The following is a 6,000-nucleotide window of genomic DNA, read 5'->3' as shown; positions in this document are numbered from 1 at the left end:
ACTGTGCATCTCTATTTCTGGTTAAAATGTGTTTGTATTACAGTGCTCATGTTACAATATAAATAAGTACTTAGTATAGGCCTACTTAATTCGTATTTTTTACATTTACTATATAACAGCTTGTATGAAAGGTAACTGTAAAGTGCTAGAAAAAGTCATTAAAATAATGTAGTAGGCTACAGCACAGAAGCCCATTAGAGAATGACAAATACTTCACTTCGCCTGATTATGATGATATTCCGGGCCCGTTCCCGTACAGGACAGGGCGATTGGGGCGGAGACCTGTTTGTACTGCTTTTGTGAGCCACCGGTCCGCCTCATCGCTTTCCCGATACCCATCAGGAGGCAGTATATCCTCCAGTGCAGTGTGTGTGTGTGTGTGTGTGTGTGGGGCGTACTGGAGCTGCGCTTCCCATCCGCTACCTTTGTCTCTCTCACAGAGCTTCACTTTAGCAGGGCGCGGGGTTTAAGTTGCTGAGACGGAGGGGAACCGCTTTGAAGAAGTGGATCTGGACGGGTTTAATACACCCTCCCTCTCTAGAACTACTACAAAGGGAGTGAACGGAGAGAGTTGCGCTGCGTAAACCGACACCGACCATCGCGCCGCTCGCTCGCTCCCCTAGACGTCAAGAAAGCAAGCATGCGGGAAAACACAAGGAGCTGAGTCTTTCTTTGGGAAATGTGGATTTTGTTGGGCTCGTTTTGAAATGCTGGTTCTCTGAGACCAAGCGCTGTGTGCGTTTTCATGCGTTTTTGGACGCGCTGACAGTCCGTGAGCGTTACGCATTGACTCGCCAGAGGTAAGTTTGACGCCTCCAATACAAATACAACTGGATTATTGCAGTGTTCTATTATTGCAGCGTTCCGTTCTGTTATAAATTGACGTCACAACGTCACGTAATTAGTGCTTTTTGTAAATGTCGTTTATTGTTAAAAGCGATGGGGGTGGAAAGGATATTTGATACCGTCATTAAGTCAGCCAGTCGTTCAGTCGGCGGAGCTCCAACTGTTGCCATATTGTTTAGATAAGTTTTAAACCCTAACTAAAGATGACTGTAATACATGTAGATGTCAGTTTGTGTCACTTTGGCGAAAACGCAGTGCGGGTTTGTTTGGACACGCATTTCAACGTAAAAACAACTAAGATACTAACATCTTTATGTGCCAGATTTAAGTGAGTGAACAAACGCTGATTGTTTATTGCATATGTGATGGGATTGTATATATTTAAAGCCCAACATCAGCACTTTTTTCTTAATGCAATTACAAAGTTCCTGCCACGTTCACAGCACAATAAAACGCTTCTTTCTGAGGTTGATCATTATTTTACTGACAGGTTTAAGCGATGATGGTATTTTCTGGAAATTATATATAGCATAAAAGTGATGTTGGATATTGACCACCACCAGCTGTGACACATCTTACAGAGTGCGTTTTCCTTCATTTCAAATACTGGTCGTCTATAATGAAATAAGTGCGCACTGCATACTGGAGATTACAGTAATTACATCATGAAGTGGACACTGGTGTTTTCATATGGCTGGGTGCTCATTCGGGCAAAGAAATGGTCAAAGAGACAGTTAAACTAAAAATAAGAAATACTGTCATACTCACCTTTATGTCGCTCCAAGAACTTATGACTTTCTTTCCACTGTGGAACACAAAGGAGACATTTTGGAGAAACCCTGGTTTTCCATGCATTGGCAAATTTGGCAATAAAACGTGACTGAAGATGTCAAGTCTAAAATAAGATGTAAAATCGCCATAAAAGTTGTGCACATCCCAAGTCTTCCGAAGATTTACAGTAGCAGTCGTGTGAGTCGACGCAGAAATGTAAGTCATTATTCAGTGATCTTCCCCTCTATTGAGCTGTTAACAGCAAGTTGATCACTTGAACTCCAGAATCAGATCCGTCTGATTTGTAAACAAATCATTTAGATCAACTTTGTAAATGGAATTAAACATTTTTTTTTACAAGATCTGACTACAATAAATTATTTATTCATGAATCTGACATAGGTAGTTCCCTTGTGTACTCTTACGAATTCATCAATAAGCGTGAGGATGAATGTGAGGACTTAATTTTTTGGCTGTTTGTCACATAAACTTATTGTTATTGTCTGAGTCTTGAGAAATTATGACTTTTATGATACTTTGTGGTGACCCTTATTTGTCATTTATTTCTACTGCATGGAAAAGATCAATCAGGCATGGGGGTTTGGATTGATGGTGAGTTAATGATTACAGAATATTCTTTTTGTTTTTGGGTGAACAATACCTTTTCATTTATTTTTCAGGGAGAAGTGTGTGTGTGTGTGTGTGTGTGTGTGTGTGTGTGCGCGCACATTTTGTAAGGGGTCCTCTTATGAGGTTCAAATGATCATGTCTTAAAGGTATAGATCACCCAAAATGTACTCATGTTGTTCCAAACCTGTATGACATTTTTACCTGCAAAACACAAACAAAGATATTTTGAAGAATGTGGTTAACCAAACCGTTTTGACCAAAAAGTCATACAGGTTTGGAATGACATGAGGGTGAGTAAATGATAGAATTTTCATTTTTGGGTGGACCCCCCAAAAGATTTAAATGACAAAAGGTGTCTACAGGTTGAGAGCAATGGATGTCAATGGGATTTTATAGATTGTGGTTTTGTATATGTGAAATAGTGAGGTCAGTGTGTATCATCACATCCAAGAACAATTGATTGTTTATTATAATGGTTCATACAGTGCTTGTAAGCAGAGGATACTGGAAGCCTCGAACAAAGCTCTTTATTATTGTGACGTAGGGCTGTCATACGCTCTCGTCATTGTCTGTTAAGGAACAGTGGAAGGAGAGGAGAGCAGTAACTGTATAAATGTGCTCCATTCATGTTTGTTTCCAGCCTGTCCTGGACAGTGTTCCGGCATTAAATGCAACTGGCAGGGAATAGCTTGCTGGGGGCCCATACACTGTCACCCCTTCAGCCCAGATGTTCCTCAAATCCATTGAGAGTCAAATTGGGCTCCTGGAGGGAAGATCTTCTCATTGTTGTGCCACAATAGACTCGCATCCTTCGTTAGTCAATAGTACCTAAAACTGAATCACACACACACACACACATTGACATGAGGGATTCACAAGGACAGGAAAAGCTATTAGTATTCTGATCATCCAGTTTGGAATCTGGAATGTTGAATTCCAACTCCTAAAATTCAGACTTTGATCTCCGACTCTTTAAAGAGAGGTCAGTTAATGTAAAGATGTTCTTCATGGAGTAACATCTAAATTAACCGGTTTGATCCAGTTCAAAGAAATGATTTATAATGACTGAATAATAGCGGTTACTCCAATGTAAGAATTTTAAAGGCTCAGATCAGGTAGAAATATCTACTAGTCTTTTTTTTTAGCTGCATGTTCACATTTACAGTGTATTTATTATATTTTTAAATAAGTGCTATCCTTGAGCTTAAAAAGCTGTTTGACTAGATCCAAACCACAATTTGACCTTTTATGCAAGGAATAAACCATCCATATTAATTGGATCATCACAAACGCGGTCACAACTCTCAGTTGAAGTGCATCAAAAACGCATTATAAGGTCAACAACATGCAGATTGCACAGAGCCATCACAAGTACCTGTATGGAATTCAAAAGCCTCTTTTCTAAGTCGTCCTGAGTGCTTGCTATCTGCCCCTGCAGGAACTCATATCACATGAATGAATTATTGGATTACATCTCTGACATCATGAAACAAATGTTCTGGCCTTGGGTCTTGTTATAATAGTGCGGTTTTTTTATGGACACTGTTGTTCAATTAGCGCATGCAGCGCACCGTCATAACCAACGTGACTGTGTCCCTAAACCACCTCTACGCCGAATGAATAGAAATCAATTGGCAAGCACAAAACCTCGCCTTGCGTGACACCTTCCGTCCTCTGGCTTATTGTGAAGTGTGTTCCCTATATAAGCCCATACAAGGGTCATTTGTCCCCCTCTCTCTGCTGGGAGTTCATGTGTGGTGGGCGTGCGTATTGACAGCGACCCCTTCGACTAGAACCCTCATTATTCTCAATCAGTGTGCGCTCCTATATGCCATTTCCTCTCTGCCTCTAGTTAGTCTCTCTGTTTTCTGGCCTTCACCTGTATTTGTAATGAGTGCAATGGTACTCTGGGAGTCTCAGGAGTGATGTGTAAAAGTGGAGAGAGGTCATGCATTCAAGGCAAGTCCGTGATCCTGAGTGGACGCAGGCGGATGGTGAGACGGGAGAGTGAAAACAGCAGGGGCTGGGGATGGACATGTGTGATGTTTAGATAAGAGGATGGGGAAGAGTGTTTTAAGAGCAGCACTGCAAATATAGAAGAAATTGCGTGTGTTTGGATGGAAGGGCCGCTTGTGTGCATTTGTGTTAAGGGTAGTGCATTTGTCCACCATCCCCCAGTGTATTTACACATATTGGAATGATGGTTGTGTGTGTGCGCAGCTGTGGGCCAGAGGTGGAGAAACACATCCCCACAGAGCTGTGAAAGTGATTGACTGTTTTAGAAAAGTCAAGTTTCGATAGACAAACATTTGAACATTTGTCATCATTTACTCTCTTGTGTCATTCTATACCGCTGTAACTTTCTTTCTTCTGCAAGCCAGTGTTATTTTAGTATTATACCCGTGAATTCCGTTTTCGGTAGCGTTCCTTCACCTCGTTTTTCCTTCTTCCACCCATGGGCTCGTTTTCCTGGTGCTGAGATGGATCCATCAGGCCAGTTGTGCGTGTCTTTTATGAGCTGCATATGGAGGCCGCGCAGAGGGGAAAGGTGGAGAGCGTAGGCCCTCTCGTTTGCTAGCAAATGACCAGTATCGACCATCTGCTATTTTAGTGTCCTTCCCCACAGGCTCTTCTAGTGATTTTTTCAAGCTGTGCATTTGTTGTATATGCATGAGAGTGACTGTATGCGTTTGTGTTTGCAGGGCTTTTCTTCCAATCCATCCTAAAATTAGGGTCGTATTTTTGTTTTTCGCCATTCAAAGCCTGGCAGCCACAGGTAGGAGCTGAACTGCATTAAAACAACTGGTCAATGGTTTCCTTTAGTGTGAGCCAGTTCCAAATGTCCTTTTGGAAATTGTGTTTATAGAAATGCAATTTAGAGGCGCAATCACATGTCTGTGCTTTTGCTTTGAGCAAGTGCAGCTTTTCTCCTCCCTCGCTGCTCTTTTCTGTCTCTCGCTCTCTTCTACTCGTGCGTTCCTAACAGATGTTTGCAACTCTAATGCAACTCGGGCTCAGGTTGTTTACTGAGCTTACATCTGGTTTGGGTGCTTCATATCCCCCTTTGCCTGGAATTAATGGGTGTTTTTTCTTCCCAAAAGCCAAATGTATTTGCTTAAGTGTATTTTTGCACTCAGTGGAGTTGGAACGGTGAAATCTCTGGTCTCAGAGAGTATTTGATACTCAGTTCAGTTCAGGTTGTAATGTGAAAATTGCAGTGTTTTAAACACATCTGAACAAATAAGCAGTTGGAGGCTGTTCAGCCTTTACAGTTCATATTATTAGTGGTGCTAGAATTCAGACAACCCTTAAGCCTAGGCATTAAACTGAAGTACATAACGCGTCCCACACCATTTGTGTTTAGGGCTGCACGATTAATGATAATAAATCAGAAATTGCGCTATGACTTAGTGTGATTATCAAATTGCGAAGACTGATTTAATTACATAAATAAATGCACTGCGTGTTTCAGAGTGAAGCTTATTACCCGCCGGTGTTTGCAGCGTCTCAGAGCGGATCAGTTCACAGTAAATACTGCTGGACAAGAAGCTCTGCGTTTGCTCAGAAACTAGTTATTTTAGTTTATAAAGCTTTAAATATGGATATTTTTCTTACAAAAATCCATTGCTTTGCTTCAGAAGGCCTTTATTAACCCCCTGAAGTCTACTTGGAGATTCCTTTTATGATGGATGGATGCACTTTTGTGCCATTCACTACCATTATAAAGCTTGGAAGAGCAACAATATTTTTTAA

General features: G+C 41.2%; 1 protein-coding gene across 1 annotated transcript in view; it reads left to right on the top strand.

Annotated features, from left to right (window-relative positions):
- The first annotated feature begins 341 nt into the window (after positions 1–341).
- sema4c (sema domain, immunoglobulin domain (Ig), transmembrane domain (TM) and short cytoplasmic domain, (semaphorin) 4C) overlaps positions 342–6,000 on the top strand; it is a 60,507-nt gene continuing 54,848 nt past the window's right edge. Inside the window, exon 1 of the mRNA XM_084113976.1 lies at positions 342–800. The gene's annotated coding sequence lies outside the window, so the exon portion shown is untranslated. The remainder of the gene's footprint in view (positions 801–6,000) is intronic.

The sequence above is a fragment of the Abramis brama genome (genome assembly GCF_963993115.1).
Source record: "Abramis brama genome assembly, chromosome: 5".
In the NCBI taxonomy this organism is placed as follows: domain Eukaryota; kingdom Metazoa; phylum Chordata; class Actinopteri; order Cypriniformes; family Leuciscidae; genus Abramis; species Abramis brama.
This window is presented reverse-complemented; position numbering and strand designations above follow the sequence as displayed.